The following is a 24,675-nucleotide window of genomic DNA, read 5'->3' on the forward strand; positions in this document are numbered from 1 at the left end:
TAACTTTGATTTGATTAAATATAGTAATATGTCCAAATTTGGAGAAAGATATTCATTAATAAAAATAAGATTAATAAGCTATACAAAATAAACATTTAAAAACAAATTTAGCAGAATATGTTACAGTTTAACCCTAGAGCACAATGGACCTCTTTTAAAGATCAACTTTCTGTCATTTTGTACACAATTCTTTCTGTATATGTGTATGTGTATTTTTCTCCATAGTCTGTAGTTTTAATCCAGTACTAACTTGGTGTAATGTAGTAGTGTTAGTCTCTCAGTCATGTCCAACTCTTTGCTACCCTATTGGACTGTAGCCCAGCAGGTTCCTCAGTCCATGGGATTCTCCAGGCCAGAATACTGCAATGGGTATCCATTCCTTTCTCCAGGGGATTTTCCCAACCCAGGAATCAAACCCGGGTCTCCTGAACTACAGGCAGATTCTTTACCATCTGAGCTACAGGGAAGCCCACAATACTGGAGTGGGTAGCCGTGGGTGGCCATTCCCTTCCCCAGGGGATCTTCCTGATCCAGGGATCCCACCTGCATCTTTTGTGTGTCCTGCATTGGTAGGAGGATTCTTTACCACTGCGCTGCCTGGGAAGCAGGTTCTAAGTTGGTATTCAAAAACTGAAAAACATCTTAAATAATTAAGATGATTAATTATAATATTCCAAATAATGATTATGTAGTAGATATTTTCTAACTATTACATTAATCAGTTTATATAGGTAGCATTTTTTCTTTTTTGATTTTTCGTTGCTCTTCTAAGATCACACAGCCTAATAGTCATGAATCCACCTAAATGTGTAGTTCAGTCTATCACTTACACACAGGAATAAAAAGTAGAAAGGACTTTCTACTGTTCAAGTTCTCAAATATATCCCTACATTACATTATAGTGTCTAGAAACTGTCAATTTTCATTTTGACATCTAAAAAACTAAGTTGAATAATAATTTAGAATAATATCTTCTAATTTTAAAAATGATATCTTTGGGGGAAAAATGTATACAATGGGAAAAAATATCAAACAAAATTGAATTGTCTTCACACTGTCATTTTAGGGGAAAAAAGCACTAATTAGGGGTAGATAAAATTTTTTTAAGATGGAAAAGTAGAATAATAGTCTTTTAGTAGTTATGAATTTCAAGCGCCAGACTACTTTGGAGAAGTAACAAAAATGGTCTTTCTTCAAAAGAGTAACAGGAATTTAGAGTTGTTTTTTGCCTATCAAAGACTCAAGAGGGATGAAACTGTTTTGCCTTAAAAGATTCCAGACACAGAGAAAATGGGAAAGGTGGCCTTAAAATGGAAACAGCAAAGTGAGGAATTGAAGAACAAAGAGAGGAACATGACTGTAAGAGATCTTTTGTGGCAGAGATGGCTAGGAATTTAGGGGCAATACTGGCTGCCATTTTATCTTTAATCTTTAGTTTTTTTGTTCTGTAGTAATGGTGTTCCAGTATTCCATGAATTTGGTTGATGTTTCACACAACACCATTATGTAAATTGCACCTTGGGGAATGGAGGCAGCACAGACATGTTTCAGAGTGTAACCTTTGCAGCCAGGCTTGCCTGAATTCAGATCCTGACTCCATGTATAGCCGTCAGCCTTTCTGTGCTTCATTTATCTTTAGCCCCAAAAATGGGAGTAAAGTGTTCTTAATCCATGGAGTTGTTTTTAAGATTCAATCTGTTAATGCATATAAAGTTCTTGTACCAATGCAAGGTCTAGTGTTAAAATTAAAAACAAGTTTTGGCATAAAAATCACACACAGATTCCTGAAACACCCTGGGGTAGCATTGGGTTTTACTAAGTAATTTAAAATTGAACTGGGAACAGGGGTTTAGATTAAAGCATCTGTGCAAGTCTAAGGGTCCCTTCTGCAAGTGTCCCTTCTAATTCTGTGTGGTGTCTCAGGAATGCTCAGAAATAGTCAGCAGAAGAATGAACCTGCTCCCTTTTCACGGAGTGAAGACTTAAATTGGCTTTTTAAGGCTATTAATGAAGGGTAACTCAGGCGTGCTGCAACTCATGGGGTCACAGAGTCAGACATGACTGAGTGACTGAACTGAACTGAACTGAACTCAGGAAGAATGCATTACATCAGACTCTTCTGGTTATATATGTAACATGGAAAATGAAATATCCCAGTCATCTTGCTCTCAGAAATACCCTCTGTTGAGAATTTAATGTACAGAATATGTCTTTTTGCATACTCTTAATAAAATTATTTTACTTTTAAAGGAAGAAAAATATGTGCCCAATAATCATTTTCATTTTCCTGAATTGACCCTTCTGTTTTCATTACATACAAGGTAAGATGCTGCTTTGAAAACTGGAGGGCATAATGTTACCAAACCAAACTTAGGTGCACTCACCTATACACTATAAAGCTCATTTACTGTCATTGGGTGGTGCTGACAGAAAGGGCAACATTCATTGCAGGGCATCCATCAGTTAGTTCAGAGCAACTAGTGCTCAAAATATCCAAACCCCCAATGGAATTCAGGAAAGCGTTTTTAAAGGTAAGGTGAGAGAGGGGCATCTTGGAATAAGAAGTCAAGTGGGCCTTCAGAAGTATCACTACGAACAAAGCTAGTGGAGGTGATGGAATTCCAGTTGAGCTATTTCAAATCTTGAAAGATGATGCTGTGAAAGTGCTCCACTCAGTATGTCAGCAAATTTGGAAAACTCAGCAGTGGCCACAGGACTGGAAAAGGTCACTTTTCATTCCAATCCCAAAGAGAGACAATGCCAAAGAATGCTCAAACTGCCACACAATTGCACTCATCTCACACACTAGTAAAGTAATGCTCAAAATTCTCCAAGCCAGGCTTCAGCCATACTTGACCATGAACTTCCAGATGTTCAAGCTGGTTTTAGAAAAGGCAGAGGAACCAGAGATCAAATTGCCAACATCTGCTGGATCATGAAAAAGCAAGAGAGTTCCAGAAAAACATCTATTTCTGCTTTCTTGACTATGCCAAAGCCTTTGACTGTGTGGATCACAATAAACTGTGGAAAATTCTGAAAGAGATGGGAATACCAGACCAGGTGACCTGCCTCTTGAGAAATCTGTATGCAGGTCAGGAAGCAACAGTTAGAACTGAACGTGGAACAACAGACTGGTTCTAAATACGAAAAGGAGTATGTCAAGGCTGTATATTGTCACCCTGCTTATTTAACTTATATGCAAAGTACATCATGAAAAACACTGGGCTGGAAGAAGCACAAGCTGGAATCAAGATTGCCAGGAGAAATATCAATAACCTCAGATAGGCAGATGACACCACCCTTATTGCAGAAAGTGAAGAAGAACTAAAGAACCTCTTGATAAAAGTGAAAGAGGAAAGTGAAAATGTTGGCTTAAAGTTCAACATTCAGAAAACTAAGATCATGGCATCTGGTCCCATCACTTCATGGGAAATAGATGGGGAAACAGTGGAAACAGTGGCTGACTTTATTTTTCTGGGCTCCAAAATCACTGCAGATGGTGATTGCAGCCATAAAATTAAAAGACACTTACTCCTTGAAAGGAAAGTTATGACCAACCTGGACAGCATATTAAAGAGCAGAGACATTACTTTGTTAACAAGCATCCATCTTGTCAGGCTATAGTTTTTCCAGTAGTCATGTATGGATGTGAGAGTTGGACTATAAAGAAATCTGAACACTGAAGAGTTGATGCTTTTGAACTGTGGTGTTGGAAAAGACTCTTGAGAGTCCCTTGGATTGCAAGGAGATCTAGCCAGTCCATGCTAAAGGAGATCAGTCCTGGGTGTCCATTGCTAGGACTGATGTTGAAGCTGAAACTGCAATACTTTTGCCACTTGATGCGAAGAGCTGACTCATTTGAAAACACCCTGGTGCTGGGAAAGACTGAAGGCAGGAGGAGAAGGGGATGACAGAGGATGAGATGATTGGATGGCATCACTGACTCAATGGGCATGGGTTTGGGTGGATCCCGGGAGTTGGTGATGGACAGGGAGGCCTGGCATGCTGCAGTTCATGGGGTAGCAAAGAGTTGGACATGACTGAGCGACTGAACTGAACTGAATTGAGAGAGCAGCATGTCAGAATATGTAATCAGTTTCTGCAGAATTTTCTGGTTGTTGGTGATGATGTAATAGGATGATGTCACAGGGGGTTAAGATTGTAAATCCCTAGGCTCCAGTAGGCCTGGGGGCTGTGTACTAATGGTCACCAAGTAGTTAATGTTTTCCAGTGGTGTGGGTAAAAGTGTGTGTAAAATCAAGAGGTATCTAAGTATTTCAGAAGGGAGCTAAAGTACAGGATATGGGGGGAGGAGTCTGTCCCAGGAAGGTCCCATAGAATCCTGCTTGGTTATAATAGGTATTCTGGTTTTAACTTGCATTATTCTATATAAATTGTTTTTTATTTCAAGGACCCAATTTCATCATAGTTTAAATGAAAATATTTAGCAAATCTTCCCTGAAGCAACTTCCAATCTAAAATTATATAATTTTAAGTGTTCAATAAGTAATTTGGTTGATTGGATTATAGCAAAAGGGCTTTTACATCTAAAAACAAGTATTTTCTTTTTTGAAAAAATGGTTACTTAATAGCCCATAGTCCACAACTTCTAGGTTTTACCAAACAAATCACAAGTCTAAATACTTCAGGTAACTGAGAATGTGATTCTTAATGATTTTTCTCTGTATTTGGTAGCATTACATCTCCATTGTATTTAATTTCATACCTCTTCATTCTTTTACTTGTGAAAAATTTGATGAGAGGTTGAGTTTTTAATCTAATAGCTGTACTTGGCTACAAGTACACATGACAGTTTCAGTAAACTAGAGCCCACTCGATTGAGGTGGACTTGTGGCAGGAAGTGGGCCCCTTCCATGGTCTGAGAGTGGGCTCTTGTCTAACATTTGGAAATGAATTATTAGAGGAGACACACGTGCTGACAAAGCAAGAGACTATTATTGGGAAGGGGCAACTGGGCAAAAAGCAGGAGGGTAAAGGGACCCGGAAGAACTGTCCTGCCACGTGGCTCTCAGTCTCAAGTTTTATGGTGATGGTATTAGTTTACAGGTTGTCTTTGGGCAGTCATCCTAACTCAGGGTCTTTGCTGGTGGTGCTTGTATTGCTCACTTGGCCAAGATGGATTCCAGCAAGAAGGATTCTGGGAGGACACATGGACTGCTGTCTCCTGTCTCCTTTTGATCTTTCTTCTGGTTGATGGTGGTTTGTTATTAATATTAATAGTTTAATGTTCCTTACTAGGACCTCCTATTGTAATATAACTCATGCAAATGGCAGCTGTGGTGCCTGCCCAGGATGTGTGATTTCAGTCAGTGTTTCCCCTAACAGATTAACTTGCCCTATTTATTTTTAAAGAGCCTTCGGTAAGAATGATGATCAATTTATAACAATTGGTGTTATGACTGGTGGTATCAGTGGAAAAAGAAGCAGACAGATCTATAGCATAATCTGGGAAAATAAAAGGAAAAGAAAGGTTTAGTCAAAGATTACAGTAGATAAAACATTAATTGCTAGAATTTTTTTCTCCAGCCTCTTACAGATTTTGCCTTAGTTATCCAAGTTGACTTAAAAAATATACACAGCCTAAAAATTGAGTTATAGTTTATTTGGTGGAAGTTTTTAGGACTTCAAGCCTGGGAGGCAGCATCTCAAGGCAACCTGAGAGAACTGCTCTAAGGAGGTGAGGTGGGAGGAGCCAGGTTATATAGAAGTTTTGTAACAAAGGGCAGGTAGTCTGGATGTCAAAAAATGATTGTAAGTTAAAGAAAATGAGATATGTTAAGGAATTTAGCACTTTTCTAGTGTGAGAAGATGGAAGAGTCTGGGCTCACTCAAATTCTTTCTTTGATATGCACCTCAGCTATCTGGGGCCAATATCCTGTGTTTTCACATCCTGTGTTTTCACATCCTGAGTTTCCTCAAGGTTCACCATAGGAAGTGACTGCAGTCTAATGGCTGTTAGATGGCCATATTCTTTCCTTCCTGAGTTTCCTCAGGGCTCACTGGCTCATATTGGAGTGCTGCATGGCTGCAATTGTTGATGACTGAGACAACCTTTGTTTACTGATATGTAGGAAATATTCCATTTCTCATCCATCACCACTTAGTCTGCTGTTGTGGTATGATTTGCTGTAGGTAGATGTTCTTTAGAATGAGTAGCACGTAAAGACATTATTCATTTAACTATTAGCATTTAAGTTATCATGTTTGTTTTTGGCATCAGGACTAGTAAACGGAGACAACTTTGGGGACTATTGTGGGAATCCAGAGTTGGGAGGGTCCATGGTAAGCAGATAACTGAATGAGAATTATAGACACATTGGTGGGTAGCAGGATTAGTATGAATAGAAGGTGCATGGAGGGAAGACAAACTTGCTAATGCACAAGTTCTCTGAAAATTACCTTTGAATTTTAATTATCTCTGAAAGTTGGCCCCCAGAATTCCAAAGGAAACTGGGCTAATTCAAAATGTAGATGCTTTAGTCTGAGATGCTTTGAATTTGTTTATTCAGCTCAAGGCATTTGCTCTCTACATATGTTAGTTTAGGATTATGATGCCAGATGTTTCTTATGGAGGATGCTGGCAATGAAATTCCTCACATATTTACCTTTTGATTTTTATCTAGGAGGCTTTGACTGAATGCCACATGATCAGAATTAAAATAAATACACAATCAAGTTTTTTAAACTTAAGATTTAGTAACTCTTCTCACAGAGATATTCTTGTTAAACTTAATGTCATTTATAGTAGGCAATTCTCTCAGTTTTGTTGATTTTATCTTGTCTGCAATTATATGCTGTGAAATAAAATTAAAAATATATAATTACAGTCCTCTTGGTAGGCTGTTGACTATTTTGAGTTAAAAAGGATTCTGTGCTGGCAGCAGAAACACAGCAGCAGTGGTCTAATTTCCTCTAATCCACTAGGTGCCTGTTTAATTACAATCTTCCATTTACTAGCTCTTTGGCTATATTCCATCTTTGCTTGTATATTTTTTTCATTCAGTTTATTGTCCATTTCTATTTCATCGAGTAATGTATAATACAGACTTTGCCTGTTTTGCTCCCTCAGTTGCACACGTTGTTGAGTCATTTCTATATTTTGCTATTTAATTGATTTTAATTTTATTTTTTATTGGGAGAAGAAACATATTCATAATAAAGTTTAGGATTTAAAGTTTTTTTTTTTTAAGTCAAAACATTATGGAAAGTAACAGAGGAGTTTAAAAGTCATTTCATCTGTCAGATTGATGAATTAAGTCGTAGATACTGGAAAAAAAAAGAAAACAGATATTGGTAAAGGAGTTTTGTTGTCATATAATATAATTTGTTAATTGGTTTAATGAAAGACTCAGCTAGTTTTAAAATGTTATGTATGTATAATGATTATATAATTCTTAAAACCAAAAAAATTAATTTAAAAAATTAATTGAAATGTAGTGGATTTACAATGTTGTATTACAAATCAACCAAATATTGAATTAATTAAATAAATGAAAAGCATACAATTTTTTAATTCATTTTATGTACAGTGATTATGTAGATACATATTGATTATGGGCTTTTAATTACATACATGTTAAATATATGGAGTTTCTATCTGCTGAAACAGTTTTGTGATTTTTGTGGTGTTAGATTTGTATGGAATGTGTTAGAGTCAATAGAATTAATGGTAAAGGATTTGGTTTACAGTAAATTTATTCAACTTAGATTGTAATCCACATAAGGGTGGGGATCTTGTCAAACTTTAGCATCATAGTCTGAGACTAGTGCTAAATATAATACCTGGCAAATAGTATGAGGATTTAAGTAAATCTTTTCTTTACAGGCATAAGACCTGAACTTATAGATTTAACAGCAATACACAGCCAGATATACACAATGAAGTTTGGCCAAATACAGAATAAGTTTAACCTTGTGAAGTCTGTTGTCAGCAGTTAGAAGACAAAATCAGGAAAGTAGAGAGAAGCAATCAGGAAGGTAGAAAGAAGCAATGACAAAAATTCTATCAAGAATTAGAAGCTAATGGTAAAATGTTAGCTTTTATAGGGACTTCCCAGGTGATAAAAATAATTCTGCCTGCTAATGCAGGAGATGCAAGACACAGGTTCAATTCCTGAGTTGGGAAGTTCCTCTGGAGAAGGAAATGGCAACCCATTCCAGCATTTGTAGATTAAAAAAGTTTAAAACACAAATGTTAACTTTTCTTAGATTAAAATAAATGATAGCTAGGAGTTAGGGAGAAGGAAATGGCAACCCACTCCAGTGTTCTTGCCTGGAGAATCCCAGGGATGGGGGAGCCTGGTGGGCTGCCATCTATGGGGACACACAGAGTTGGACACGACTGAAGTGACTTAGCAGCAGCAGGAGTTAGGGAGATATCAAATAGAAAGGGGAACAAAGAATTATTTTAAAGTGATGAACATGTTTTGTATCTAAATTGTGATGGTGGTTACATATATGTACAACATTTCCAGAACTCAGAACTATTCACTTGAAATGGGTACTTTTTACTGTTTGTGGATTATATTTTTCAGTATGGTTGATTTAAAGAATGTTATTAGAGAGATGAATAGATAGGTGATGCCTGATAATCTGCCTTGTAAAAAACTTTAGCCTAAGAAACATTTTACAACCTGACTGGAAGCCTAACTTGGAAATAATTTGTTGACTAGAAAATCAATGACTGTTATTTTCATTTTATTTTTTTCACCTTTCCTGGCTATTAGTCACTGTGGAAGCAATGCATAGAAAATAGTAAAGGCTCAAAAGGACCAAGAAATCTCCTTAAGCTCTTTAATTACTATTAGAGAGTGAGTTAGAAAATAAGATCACTCGATATAACTCATTGCAATTCTGAACAGACGTTTTTGTGATGACATAAAAATTCTTTTTTTTTTCCTTTGAAGAGAGTTATTTTATCTCCAGTTTTGCTGTAATTGCTCACTTTTATTTATTCAGAACAGACCTGCCTCATTTTCTGGGACTGTACTATGAGAGTCTGGTCATAAAGTCCTGTCTGACTTCAAATTATGTGCTTCTTTAAGCTTTCCCACTGGAATGCAATCTCACTCTTCTAACTTTAGTGCTTAGCAATGAAGTCATCATGTCATATGCTGCAAATAAATAATGTGGAAAAGTTAATTACTCTCTTCAGCAGAATTTTTTTAACTTCCAGTGAGATAATCTAGATCAGACAAGCTGGGGTTTTGTTTTGTTTGCTTCTATATTCTACAAAAAAGTATGTAATATATTCTCATTTGAATTTTAGTCTCCATTATCTTAAATTAGATGCCAATTCCATTTGAATCTAGGATCTCTGGGTATGTTGTAATGACCATTTTTCATACTCAATGATTGTCCACCACATTTTGAAAACTCCATTTCATCTTGGGGGAATATTCTTCTTTATAAGCCTTGTATTCTTTTTTCTAAATTAATTAGTTAATTTTCATTGGAGGCTAATTACTTTACAATATTGTAGTGGTTTTTGTCATACAAAGTCTTGTCTTCTTAATAGATTACCAGGAATTATTTTTTTAGCCTCCCTTGAAAATAGGCCATGAAATTAGAGGTCTCTGCCAATTAGAAGCATCCATTCAAAAGTCTGATTTGTAAGAGGAGCCAGCATTACATGTTGGACATTCCCTGGAGTGCCAAGCTTCCACCATCATATGAGTTTATTTATTCCATTAATTTATACCTAAGATTTCATAAGAAGGTCCCAATGAGTAATTGATAGAGGAAGAAGAAAAAAAAAGTGAGTTCGGTTTGGTTTATAGATCATCCTACATGGTATATCAGAAATGTGGACCTCTGCAGTGTTACAATAATACTCAGGGATATTCCTAAATGAGAGTGGCAATGAATTTATATCTCAAAGGGGAGAATTTGGGGCTACACTTCTAATTGTTCATTTGTCTTATAAGGAAAGAAGACATTAGACACCTTTCACACCCACTCATAGATGCTGAATAATAGTAAGGTTGTATCAGTTCAGTTCAGGTCAGTCGCTCAGTCATGTCCGACTTTTTGTGACCCCATGGACTGCCGCATGCCAGGCCTCCTTGTCAATCGCCAACTCCCAGAGTTTGTTCAAATTCCTGTCCATTGATTGAGTCGGTGATGCCATCAACCATCTCATCCTCTGTTGTCCCCTTCTCCCCCTACCTTCAATCTTCCCCAGCATCAGGGTCTTTTCAAATGGGTCAGTTCTTCGCATCAGGTGGCCAAAGTATTGGAGTTTCAACTTCGGCATCAGTCCTTCCAATGAATATTCAGGACTGATTTCCTTTAGGATGGACTGGTTGGCTTTCCTTGGAGTCCGAGGGACACTCAAGAGTCTTCTCCAATACCACAGTACAAAAGCATCAATTATTTGGTGCTCAGCTTTCTTTATAGTCCAACTATCATATCCATACATGACTACTGGAAAAACCATACCTTTGACTAGACGAACCTTTGTTGGCAAAGTAATGTTTCTGCTTTTAATATGCTGTCTAGGTAGGTCATAACTTTTCTTCCAAGGAGCAAGTGTCTTTTAATTTCATGGCTGTAATCACCATCTTCAGTGATTTTGGAGCTCCCCCAAAATAAAGTCAGTCACTGTTTCCCCATCTATTTGCCATGAAGTGATGGGACCAGATGCCATGATCTTAGTTTTCTGAATATTGAGTTTTAAGTCAACTTTTTCACTCTCCTCTTTCACTTTCATCAAGAGGCTCTTTAGTTCTTCTTCACTTTCTGCCGTAAGTGTGGTGTCATCTGCATATATGAGGTTATTTATATTTCTCCCAGCAATCTTGATTCCAGCTTGTGCTTCATCCAGTCCAGAATTTCTCATGATGTACTCTGCATAGAAGTTAAATAAGCAGGGTAACAATATGCAGCCTTGATGTACTCCTTTCCCAATTTGGAACCAGTCTGTTGTATAGGTTGTATAGGCAGGGGCTTTTGAAGGAAAAATAATGGTGGATTGCTGGCAAGGCATTTTAAGGAAGGGCTGTTTAGATAGGAAATAAAATTTACCTAGAGTGTGAGATTATTTGTTTTCCATTAAAATGATGAAACTAAGCATGCTTTCTGTGAAGGAGTTTATTAATACTCAGATACAGAGGATGACCCAGCTAATACAAAAGTGAGTAGCCATGCCAATACAAATGAGTTCAGTTCTTGTTTTCAATAAGAAAGATATGCACGGAATCAACAAGTCTTTCTGTTAACACAATCTGACTAGTTTCTGACTATGTTAGATTTCTGGTTCGCCAACCTCATAGGGTAAAACCCTTACCCCCTGCATATAGATACCATCCATACTTGAGGGTAGAGTGCAAACTAGCCAAGAAGGGATAGATGACTTACCATAAACTGTACAACTTGGCCTTACTAGATTTGGCCTTACGGAATAAATTACTCTTTGAAATCTGCATTTGCCTTCTCTCTTTTCCATAATTAATATATATGGCTAATTGAGTGCCTAGTCTTCCACTATGATATCCATGTACCAGTGCTTCTGGCCCTGGAACTGATTTTATAGGAACAGAATTAAGGCACAGATATATATTCACTGGGTTTGTAGGTCTAGCTAGGTACTGTGTCAACCAAAAGTTGCTGATCTTGCTGTGTGCAAGATTATTGAAGACACATTATGGCACCAATCTTATGAGGCCATTCTGCCATCTTGCAGAATATGGCATCTGTTATATAGCACATGGTAATATACGGTGTTTTGTCTTAGAATCTGCGAGCAAAGAAATTGGGAGTCAGAATATAAGCTCTCACTTTTATACCTTATGATCTATTGACAAAAACTATAGTTCATGATCCATGATTTTTGGCTTTGTTGATTCAGAAGTCTTAGTAGTCAAGAAAAGATTATTTCCACACTGGGACACAACTGTGTGTGTACTCAGTCACTCGGTCATGTCTGATTCTTTGTGTCCTCATGGACTGCAGCATGCAGGCTTCCCTATCCTTCACTATCTCCCAGAGTTTGCTCAAAGTCATTTCCATTGAGTCAGTGATCCCATCTAATCATCTTATCCTCTGTCACCCCTTATCCTTCTCCCTTCAATCTTTCCCAGAATAAGGGTCTTTTCCAGTGAGTCAGCTCTTTGCATCAGATGACCAAAGCATTGGAGCTTCAGCTTCAACATAAGTCCTTCTGATGAGTATTCAGAGTTGATAGGGGAAAAAGTGGAAGTAGTGACAGGTTTTATTTTCTTGGACTCCAAAATCACCGTGGATGGTGATTGTAGTCATGGATTTAGAAGATGCTTGCTCCTTGGAAAAAATCTATTAGAAACCGAGGCAGCATATTAAAATGCAGAGACATCACTTTGCTGACAAACGTCCATATAGTCAAAGTTATGATTTTCCCAGTAGTCATGTACAGATGTGACAGTGGGATCATAAAGAAGGCTGAGTGCTGAAGAATTCAGGCTTTCGAATTGTGGTGCTGGAGAAGACTTAAGACTCCCTTGGACAGTAAGGAGATCAAACCAGTCAATCTTAAATGAAATCAACCATGAATATTAATTGGAAGAACTGATGCTAAAGCTGAAGATCTAATACTCTGGCCACCTGATGTGAAGAGCTGACTCATTGGAAAAGACCTTGATGCTTGGAAAGACTGAAGACAGGAGGAGAAGGGGGTTGCAGAGGATGAGATGGTTAGATAGCATCACCGACTGGAAAGGACATGAATTTGAGCAAACTCCAGGAGATAGTGGAGGACAGAAGAACCTGGCGTGCTGCAGTCCATGGGCTTGCGAAAAGTTGGACGCAGTTTAGTGACTGAACAACAACAAAGCACTTACTAAATTTTTTTTGTATTGCAATCATGCATACATAATTTATGAAAATAAATTTATGCAAAACATACTCTAGTAAATGTTCGCTATGATTTCTTCTGGCTCATCTTAAGTAAGTAAGTCCCCTTACTCAGTAACTGAATTGTACAGATTTTGAGTAATTAAGGAGCATCTAAAACAGTAAGTTATTAACCATTTAAGCGAATAGGTGTGTGCTCAGTTGTTTCAGTTTTGTCTCACCCTTTGTGAACCTGTGGACTATAGCCTGCCAGCCTCTGTCCATGGGATTCTCCAGGCAATAATACTGGAGTGGTTTTCCATCCCTCATCCAGGGGATCTTCCTGACCCAGGGATCCAACCCATATCTCCTGTGTCTCTGCCTTGCAGGTGGATTCTTTATCACTGAGCCACTGGGAAAGCCCATTTTAGCAAGTAGATCATGTCAAAGACAACCTTTTCATTTGTTCCACCCAAGCTAATAAACTGCTCATGTTCCAGTGTGGTGCTTGTCTCTGAATGGCCAGGTTCTCACTCAGAATGCTCTTCTTCTTCAGCCCTTACTAGGCTCTCACACCTCAGTTAGAAATCCGAGAGGCACAATCTGTGCAGGTTTATATGCCTAAGGGACGGTAGTGTTTCTTCTGCAGTTTAGACTGGAAACTATTCACAAAAAGTGGGGGAAAAAAAAAACAGAAAACAAAACTCCAGACAACAGAGAACCTTTCATAATGTCTATTTTCAGGCCTCTTGCCATTTCAATATGTCTTTTTCTGGATGTTCTGCCTTTGTTTGCTCTGTTTTCTAGTGCTTCCTTTTATTCAAGCATTTAAAGACAAAGTACTTACACAGACCAAAGGAATCCTGTTTTAGGTGGATAGATTCAAGACCTCAGTTCTGTTGTCTTCGGGGCACACAGAGCGAAACAACTGAGCCTAAAAAGGTTTTGGGAAAGTGCAAGGAGCCTGGAAATAATCCATCTCTTCACATCAGGGTTTGTGTGTACTTCTGTTATCAGCAGGGATTACATGTGAAGTCTCTACTTTGCTCACTGGCTGCTCAACAGGCACAGCATTAAATCTCCTCATCTCTTCTACTTGTGAATTTTAATTGGTGGGGCTGGTACACAGCATAAAGCCACTTTGGCAAAAATGGCATGTGTGGGCATTTAAACAAGACTGGCAATTTTAATTTTATTTTCACTCCAAATTAGAAAGGCAAAAAAGAAAAAAAAAAGAAGAAATAAAATCTTTCTTTGTCAAACAAAAGGTTTTTTTTTTTTTTTTTTTTTTTTTTTTTTTCATTTGGGTTCCAGGAATAAAGAAAAAAAATACTTAAAATAAAACTTGTCTATGTCTTTTTAAAGCAGTTGCTTAATAAGCTTTGGCTTACAATTTCAATGTGGAATTTCCCTAGACTACTCTATTTATGATAGAGGCTGGATATTATAGTGGCGTTTTATGTGCCTGGTCTACATTTTAAAGCCCATCCCTGTTGTTTAGGACCAGAAATGGACACAATTTAATTCTGTTTATTATAGAAATCAAGTGCTTTTGGAGAGAGACTTGTGAGCAGCTGTTTAATATTGTCTTTCGGCTAATATAGAGGTTCATTTCTCTTTCCCTCCAAGGAAATAGCAATTCATGATATTTCTGGAGGTTCTTTTCTACAGAAATGCAGGCCTGTTGCCAGGATTTAGGAGGGAAAAAGATATGCTGTTAATTGGTGGGGCTGGCTGTTTCTGACAGGTGTCAATTTAAGACCTGTATTGCAGTAGGATTTCAGAGGATTCTGCAAAGAAGATATCAATAATCAAAATAGAAAAGGAAAACATATTTTTGTTATATAATTTTTCAGCTATTTTTAAACTTCTTGTAGCTAAATTTAATAGGAAAGATGTTTTGAAACAAAGATGAGCAAGAATTATCTGCATTCCTTGGAGACTATGTTCAATAGTTAAGGAAAATAATTTTCTTTTGAAAACAGTATGGTTAAAATAATTGAGCAAGTTTTAAGGTGAGATGATTGAACAATTATATTTATGGTGGTAAATAACTGAAACAGTCTCTTGAAACAGGGCCTTGAATATAGCATTAGATGTGTTTTACAGTGATGTAGAGGAGACTATTAGACTTGGAAAATTAAATGACATATGGTTCTTTGTTTGGTGTATATATATGAATAAAAAAGGTACCTCCAGGAGGAGACATTCTCATATTCTCTTTAAAGGCCAGTTCTGGCTCTAGATTCACTATCTTAAATCTTAGAGTCCATTTTGTTAGTGTTAAGAGAGAGACAGCCACCTGACTAAGAATTTCAGTGATGCTCTGAGTCAAAGAATAACAGTATCCAGATAATTGCCTTATTCTTCAGTGAATTGTATGAATATAAACTAAATGTGAACTACTTTGACAGTTGGAGTAATACTGAGGAATTAATAAATGGAGTAGGATTTGTACTACACATAAAGTTTGGGCCAAATGCCCATTTAAGATAGATCTTGAGAGCATACATTGGTAGATTTCTACAAGAACGTGGGTGGTCTCATAGGTGTGTGTGCTTTCTACATTAAGACTACGTGGAGTGAGGTTATTTCTTTTCATGTTCCATGATTACTTTTTTTTTAAATCATACATGATTTTGGATGAACTAGTTTGGGTTTCTTCTCTCATGTTCTTTCTTTCCATTAAAAAAAAAGTTACTAAATTTAAAATCTATTGCATAAACATCACATTTTGACTGAGTTCTGTAAAATGATTCAGAAGCAAATTGTTTAAGAGTCAAGGTAGTGTTTGCCACCTGCTTGCCTGAGAAGCTGATGTATCAGAATATAGATTTTCACTCTTACTGTGGGAAGCACCTTGTGAAAATGCATCCCAAGAGTCTGCTTTCCATTTCCAATTAGGTGGGAATCAAAATATATAGGATGTTTACCTTGAAAACTTGGCTTGCAAAGAAAGCTCTTTGAAATAAAAGATAATAGATATACATTATTTTATGGAAAATAAAAATTTTAATAAGAAATTTTGGTTCATGAGGATTTTTGGATTTCAGGGAAGCATGAAATCTCAAGCTCTCAGAAACAAGGATGTTGGAATAAAAGGGAGGAGAAACTTGGGAACTTGATGATGCATTGCTGCGATCTCCATCTTGGACTACCTGTTAGAATTACAATATTTTGTTGTTACTGTTAAGCCCTATAAGCTCTGTTTCATTGTGTTGTTATATAAAGGTGAACACAATACCAACTGAAACATTTTTCCAAGCAAATTGGAATGGGCAAACTGCATGAATCTGTCTCTCCGTGTTTCTCTCTCACTTTCCCTCTCATCTCCTCTCCTTTTGGGTTGGAAATTGACGTGTCAGTCATACACACACCAAAATACACTTCAAATAAAATGAAATAAAGCTTAACTTTAAGTTTTAGTCTTTGAATACACATGTAACAATTCTTGCTTCTCTATATGTGAAGAAATTGGGTGTTTAAGTTGGCTGTTTTCACAACTTAGGAGAAAGCTATCATCTGAACTGTTCACTTTTTACTCCCTTGAACTGCCATATGGGAATGCATTTATAACAACTTGAACTTTGTATATGAGCATGATCCAACTTTAGTCTTGTCCTGTATTTCAAAAACATGTGGGCAATTTTCATCGATTACTTTTCATGTTTCTAGTCCTCTATGGCTATATCAAGAAGCAAAACTTGTGGAAATAGTACCAGGCGGTGATCCTGTTTTAATAAGATTTTTAATCTAATTATATGTGTTGTAAGGTTCAAATAACATTTGGATCAACTGCCAAATTTTAGGGTGCTTAGCTGAATTGAACTTCTGAACTTAGGAACAAGTTCACTTTTCAATGCTTAAAAAGACTCTTCTCGTGAAAGCAAATCCTTTGCTCTGGTCAGAATTTATATATATATATATATATATATATAAATAAAAGTCTAGTCTGCTACATTTGACCTATATATTAATATATTTATACATAGTCTATTTATCTTACTACTAAGAAAGTGGAACCATTAATTTCAGAAAATGGCAGGTATTTGTTTTTCTAAGATGGTGAATATATATTTTGAATGGTGTCCTATTATGTTCAGATTGGGAAAGAAAATATTTCCTTTTTTATGTTTGTAATTTAAATTAAGTTGATGGCCAGATGATGTAATCTCTGACTATAAAAGATAATGTTTTCCAATTATGGATAACAAACAAGCTCTATATGGATTTTATAATGCCCTCCCCACTTGTTTTAATACATATGTGATGCTATCGGCAATGGCACCCCACTCCAGTACTCTTGCCTGGAAAATCCCATGGATGGAGGAGCCTGATGGGCTGCAGTCCATGGGGTCGCTAAGAGTCGGACACGACTGAGTGACTTCACTTTCACTTTTCACTTTCATGCATTGGAGAAGAAAACGGCAACCCACTCCAGTGTTCTTGCCTGGAGAATCCCGGACGGGGAAGCCTGGTGGGCTGCCGTCTATGGGGTCGCACAGAATCGGACACAACTGAAGCGATTTAGCAGCAGCAGCAGCAACAGCTCCCTGTAAAATTTCTTATTAATTATGTTTTACAGGAAATATACGAGTATTAGAGGTATAATGATTGAGCATCTGAATTAGTTGTTGAATTGAGATCATATGACTCTTAGTCCATTTTTCATTCCACTGTGCCGCAACTACCTCATGTGATTAGTCTTTTTCAAGAAACAGAAGAAAACACAATGATTAATATGGAAACAGGTAAATTTTTTTGTGAGGTACCAAGTGGCAAATTTCGGAGAAGGCCATGACACCCCACTCCAGTACTCTTGCCTGGAAAATCCCATGGACGGAGGAGCCTGGTAGGCTGCAGTCCATGGGGTCGCTAGGAGTCGGACACGACTGAGCGACTTCACTTTCACTTTTCACTTTCATGCATTGGAGAAGGAAATGGCAACCCACTCCAGTGTTCTTGCCTGCAGAATCCCAGGGACGGAGGAGCCTGGTGGGCTGCCGTCTGTGGGGTCGCACAGAGTCGGACACGACTGAAGCGACTTAGCAGCAGCAGCAGCAGCAAGTGGCAAGTTTAAGTAAAGCTGGACTCTGAGCTAGCTAAGCCATACACAAATCAAAATTATGGGGGAGGAGAAGTTGTGATTGACAGAAAGTGCTTCCAACAAGACAGAGGAGGTGGCCCTAATTTTCTTTTTTCTAACTCCAGTCTGTGTACCACCTGAACCATGAGGTTCTTCTCTACATTTTTTTTTTTTTTAAGAAAATAAAAAGAATAGCAACATAAGGTTCTGATGTTCTTCAGTAAGTAATAGATTCAAAAGGCATTTAAAATTTTATTTTAATTTTTAGAAGGTTGAAAAATAGCTTTCTTTCCAACATCTTCACCCAAAGAAAATTTTAAAATTCTAAAGTATTTAAATAATTTAAACTAAATATAGAAAACCAGTCATTCAAATGCTGTCATAGATCCAGTTAATATATTATTATGAATTATTGCAATTGCTTGAAAAATATTTCTCTGGCTGAATTCAACCACTTAAAGGTGTCTCTAAATACAATCTCAGGCAACTATTTCCTCTTCTCTGAGGATTCTTCTGAAATGACAGAAAAACCTTAACAAAACAACAGACACAAAATTGTCCTTTTGTTGTTATTTAGTCACTAAGCTAAGTGGTGTCTGGCTCTTTGGAGACCCCATGGACTGAAACCCTCCAGGCGCCTCTGTCTATGGGATCTCCCAGGCAAGAATACTGGAAAATCAAGAAAAGGTTTTGCCAGAACAACAAAAGGTTAAAGGGATTCTTGAAAGATAGAAAGCAAGTGATGAGCCTGAAGGAGAAGAAAACAAAAACTGGCCCTGGGCACTAGACAGAAGCTTAGATCCTCTCCAGAAACTCCAAGATCCGGATCTACATGTACAAGTGGTAGAGAGCCAGCCAGGGACCCGCACAGTGATCGTTACAGCACTGCCTGTTTCTCCTGTGAATAAATAGGCTGCCAGTAATGACGTTTACCCCTGGGCACAAGCCAGGGAACTGCTCTGGAGAGAGTTTGTCATTGGCCTCAGGGGTGAATTTATTGAGTCCAGAGAGAGAGAGATAAAGAGAGAGGAGAGAAGCACAGTGGAATTTGAGGTTAACAGATTCAAACAGTGTATGCAAAAAAAGACTCCCCTATCTTCCCCCACATCAAAAATTCCCCCAAACTATCTATCCTCTTTAATTTGTAAAATGTTGTTGGAGGGGAGTTTCCAGTTGCCTACCTAGTGGTTCTTTATTCATGTACCCTGTTGGCAAATCTGTCACTAGACCCGGTCCAATAAACTAAAACCACCAATTAGTGTCTCCCATTCAAAGAATGTGGTTCATTAAGGGGGGGAAAATCTATCTATCGATCTATCTTTGCTATCTCTACTGTCTCTGTCTCATCATCTTCTATGTACAGAGAAGACTCATGCAAGCCATCTTACTAACCAACATAGTATTTAATTCAAAGTACCACTGACTCCATGTGTAGTAGGTACATTAGACAAGAAAAATTCACAAGTTATAATCATGAAAGCAACTTTATTTTCATCTTCCACTGTCCTTTTTATCCTACTGGTCAGGCAGAATAGATTTTCCTGACTCTTTCATGAAGACTCATGATTCTTCCATTCATTCTCCAGTGACAGAAAAGTGTTTTGGTTGCTATAAATAGTCTGGATTCATGCCTTAAAGTTTCTAGTTTATTTTATTAATTGACTCTTCAATATTTGTTCAAAGATAAGACTTCCCAGATCCCTCAGTGTCTGTGGGTGGTCTGCCTGCTTTAAAGAAAGGGGTTATTTCAATTCCTTTCTTTCTCTCACTTCTTTCTCTTCTGATAAACTTTTCTACCTCACCCTTCAAAAGTTTTAGACAAAATATAGTGGTAAAATATCACTTAGCTCATAATATTGTTGTGAGAAATGAACTTATAAACCATATTTAGAATCTAGACTCTAATGACTGTAAACCATGCTTATTTTATATACCACTAAAATAGGAAAAATGAATTTTGCCACTTAAACTATGACACACACTTTTAAAATCTCTTCTACTTTTTTATTATGGAAAGAATTCCCTTATGTTTATTTATACTTAGATATTTTTTGACCATTCTAATATATATATATATATATATATATAAGCTCTAAGTGAAGCACATTTATTAATACCATTCTAAAGCTTCACTTCCAATTCAGTCTAACAGGTCTGAATCACTTTTGACTCAGTGTCATTGATGTCTGTGTTTTTCTACACCCTTTCCTTTCTGTGCCATAGATGTCACTAGTGATATGGCACTTCTCAAAAGAATGTTCCATTACTTTTATGGTATTTATCCTTCTTAAAAGTTTCAATGAAGGTTTCTTCTTAATCTTATCAAAAGCTATCAACAAATGGGTTTTAGACAACGATCAGAATTCACATATTTTTTTCTCGAAAGATCCTTAAATAGTTCATTGGTTAAAATATTTAGAGGGGCAGTTGTCTAGTTATTCCATTCAGCGATGCCATAGAAGTAACCAAATACAGTTATGACAGACAATGACAGCTGCAGTAAAGGCTAATTAAGAGTGAACCATAGAACTCTACTGACTGTCGGATACATCCGGATTTCAGAAGTGTTACAATATGAAAATGTAGACATCTTGAAGTTGATGCAATAAAATGTACACACTCCTATACGTGTGTGTGCATGTGTGAATCATGTCTGGCCATGGTTAAACCTTCTATATGTATCAACTACAATTACTGTGATTATTATTTCAATTTGAATGATACTCTAGAAGGGTGGTTTTGTGTGCTCTGGGACAGGCGTGTATTTAAAACTAACTTTTTCTATTCCAGGAAATTGTGAAGGGATTTTGAAGCTTCTTGGAAAAATGTGACTCTACTCTGTGATATGGTTGATGCATTTCTCTCTAGCTGCCAACTGTTCACTTTTTGTCAGTCCTACACAGATATTCTTTCTTGTAGGCCAATAGCATCCTCCCATTCTTGGGAAGGATTTAAAACTTCCTTCTCTTATATATAGTGTACCTCTGGTCCACGAGAAACATTCAGGAATCCTGTAACCAACCTAATCAGAAATCAGACAATCTTAAGGGAGTATCTATTCTCCACTTTGCCCCTTTGAAAAGCAGCTGACAAGTACAACATTCTGCATCTATATTTTCAGAATACAAGTCATACCCAGTTCTGTTCAGTTAGTTCAGTCACTCAGTCGTGTGCGACTCTTTGAGACCCATGGACTGCAGCCTGCCAGGCTTCCCTATCCATCACCAATTCTTGGAGCCTGCTCAAACTCATGTCCATTGAGTTGGTAAAACAATCCAACCATCTCATCCTCTGTTGTCCTTTTCTACTCCCGCCTTCAATCTTTCTCAGCATCAGGGTCTTTTCAAATAAGTCAGGTGGGAGAAATATCAATAACATCAGATATGCAGATGACACTACCCTTACAGCAGAAAGCAAAGAGGAGCCAAAGTACTGGAACTTCAGCTTCAGCATCAGTCCTTCCAGTGAATATCCAGGACTGATTTTATTTAGGATTGACTGGTTTGACTCCTTTCTGTCCAAGAAACTCTCAAGTCTTCTTCAAGACCACAGTTCAAAAGCATCAATTCTTTGGCACTCAGATTTCTTTATGATCCAACTCTCACATTGATACATGTCTACTGGAAAACCCATGGCTTTGACTATATGGACCTTTGTCAGCAAATTAATGTCCATGCCTATTAATATACTGTTTAAGTTTGTCATAGCTTTTCTTCCAATGAGCAACTGTATTTTAATTTCATGGTTGCAGTCACTATCTGCAGTGATTTTGGAGCTCAAGAAAATAAAGACTCTCACTGTTTCCATTGTTTTCCCATCTATTTACCATGAAGTGATGGAACCAGATGTCATGATCTTCATTTTTTGAATGTTGAGTTTTAAGCCAGCTTTTTCTCTTTCCTCTTTCACTTTCATCAAAAGGCCCTTTAGCTCCTCTTTGCTTCTTGCTGTAAGGGTGGTGTCATCTGCATGTCTGAAGTTATTGATATTTCTCCCACCAATCTTGATTCCAGCTTGTGCTTCATCCAGCCCAGAATTCCACATGATGTACTTTGTATATAAGTTAAATAAGCAGGATGACAATGAACAGCCTTGAGGTACTCCTTTCCCAATTTGGAACCAGTCTGTTCCATGTCTGGTTCTAACTGTTGCTTCTTGAGTTGCATATAGATTTCTCAGGAGGCAGGTGAGGTGGTCTAGTAGTTCCCACTCTAAGAATTTTCCACAGTTTTGTGAACCAGATAATCAAAGGCTTTGGCATAGCCCATAAAACAGAGGTAGATATTTTTTCTGGAATTCTCTTGCTTTTTCTATGATCCCACAGATGTCAGCAGTTTGATCTGCGGTTCTCCTGTCTTTTCTAAATCCAGCTTGAATATCCGGAAGTTCTTGGTTCATGTACTGTTGAAACCTAGCTTGGAGGAATTTAAGCATTACTTTGCTAGTGTGTGAAATGAGTGCAATTGTGTGGTAGTCTTAACATTCTTTGGCTTTGCCTTTCTTTGGAATTGCAAAGAAGACTGACCTCTTCCAGTTCTCTGGCCACTGTTGAGTTTTCCAAATTTGCTGGCACATTGAGTGCAGCACTTTCACAGCATCATCTTTTAGGATTTGAAATAGCTCAGCTGGAATTCCGTCTCCTCCACTAGCTTTTTTCATAGTGATGCTTCCTAAGGCCCACTTGACTTCACACTCCAATATTGATCACTGTAGATGGTGACTGCAGCCATGAAATTAAAAGACGCTTACTCCTTGGAAGGAAAGTTATGACCAACCTAGATAGCATATTCAAAAGCAGAGACATTACTTTGCCAACAAAGGTCTGTCTAGTCAAGGCTATGGTTTTTCCTGTGGTCATGTATGGATGTGAGAGTTGGACTGTGAAGAAAGCTGAGCACCAAAGAATTGATGCTTTTGAACTGTGGTGTTGGAGAAGACTCTTGAGAGTCCCTTGGACTGCAAGGAGATTCAACCAGTCCATTCTGAAGGAGATCAGCCCTGGGATTTCTTTGGAAGGAATGATGCTAAAGCTGAAACTCCAATACTTTGGGCACCTCATATGAAGAGTTGACTCATTGGAAAAGACTCTGATGCTGTGAGGAATTGGGGGCAGGAGGAGAAGGGTACGACAGAGGATGAGATGGCTGGATGGCATCACTGACTCGATGGATGTGAGTCTGCGTGAACTCTGGGATTTGGTGATGGACAGGGAGACCTGGCGTGCTGCGATTCATGGGGTTGCAAAGAGTGGGACACGACTGAGCGACTGAACTGAACTTGCTTGAAATGCTCCCTTGGTATCTCTAATTTTCGTGAAGCGATCTCCTGTTTTCCCCATTTTATTGTTTTTCTCTATTTCTTTTCATTATTCACTTTAAAAACTGTCTTGTCTCTCCTTGGTATTCTCTGGAACTCTTCATTCAGATGGGTATGTTTTTCCTTTTCTCCTTTGACTTTTGCTTTTCTTATTTTCTGAGCTATATTTAAGGCCTCCTCTGACAACCGTTTTGCTTTCTGCATTTCTTTTTCTTGGGTTTGGTTTTTTTTTTTGTTTGTTTCTTTTTTAATTTTATTTTTAAACTTTACAATATTGTATTAGTTTTGCCAAATATCGAAATAAATCCGCCACAGGTATACCTGTATTCCCCATCCTGAACCCTCCTCCCTCCTCCCTCCTCATACCCTCCCTCTAGGTCGTCCCAGTGCACCAGCCCCAAGCATCCAGTATCGTGCATCGAACCTGGACTGGCGACTCGTTTCATACATTATATTATACATGTTTCAATGCCATTCTCCCAAATCTCCCCACCCTCTTCCTCTCCCACAGAGTCCGTAAGACTGATCTATACATCAGTGTCTCTTTTGCTGTCTTGTACACAGGGTTATTGTTACCATCTTTCTAAATTCCATATATATGCGTTAGTATACTGTATTGGTGTTTTTCTTTCTGGCTTACTTCACTCTGTATAATAGGCTCCAGTTTCATCCACCTCATTAGAACTGATTCAAATGTATTCTTTTTAATGGCTGAGTAATACTCCATTGTGTATATGTACCACTGCTTTCTTATCCATTCATCTGCTGATGGACATCTAGGTTGCTTCCATGTCCTGGCTATTATAAACAGTGCTGCGATGAACATTGGGGTACACGTGTCTCTTTCAATCTGGTTTCCTCAGTGTGTATGCCCAGCAGTGGGATTGCTGGATCATAAGGCAGTTCTATTTCCAGTTTTTTAAGGAATCTCCACACTGTTCTCCATAGTGGCTGTACTAGTTTGCATTCGCACCAACAGTGTAAGAGGGTTCCCTTTTCTCCACACCCTCTCCAGCATTTATTGCTTGTAGACTTTTGGATCCCAGCCATTCTGACTGGCGTGAAATGGTACCTCATAGTGGTTTTGATTTGCATTTCTCTGATAATGAGTGATGTTGAGCATCTTTTCATGTGTTTGTTAGCCGTCTGTATGTCTTCTTTGGAGAAATGTCTATTGAGTTCTTTCACCTCCTGTACAATGTTATGAACCTCCGTCCATAGTTTGCCACATTCACATGTCTCAATTAAGTGTGCAGGGTAAAAGTGCAGTGTATGTCACAAGATTGTCTACAGGGCCTATCTAATTATTTATGACCTTTTGATCATTAAAATACATCTTGACTCTGTCAAGTAAATCATATCTCAAATGTACAGTTCCTTCTCCTAGAGGAATGATAATTAGTTTTTGAATATACCTGTGACCAAAAATATTTTTCTGTTAATAC

This window comes from Bubalus kerabau, chromosome 7 (assembly GCF_029407905.1).
Source record: "Bubalus kerabau isolate K-KA32 ecotype Philippines breed swamp buffalo chromosome 7, PCC_UOA_SB_1v2, whole genome shotgun sequence".
In the NCBI taxonomy this organism is placed as follows: domain Eukaryota; kingdom Metazoa; phylum Chordata; class Mammalia; order Artiodactyla; family Bovidae; genus Bubalus; species Bubalus kerabau.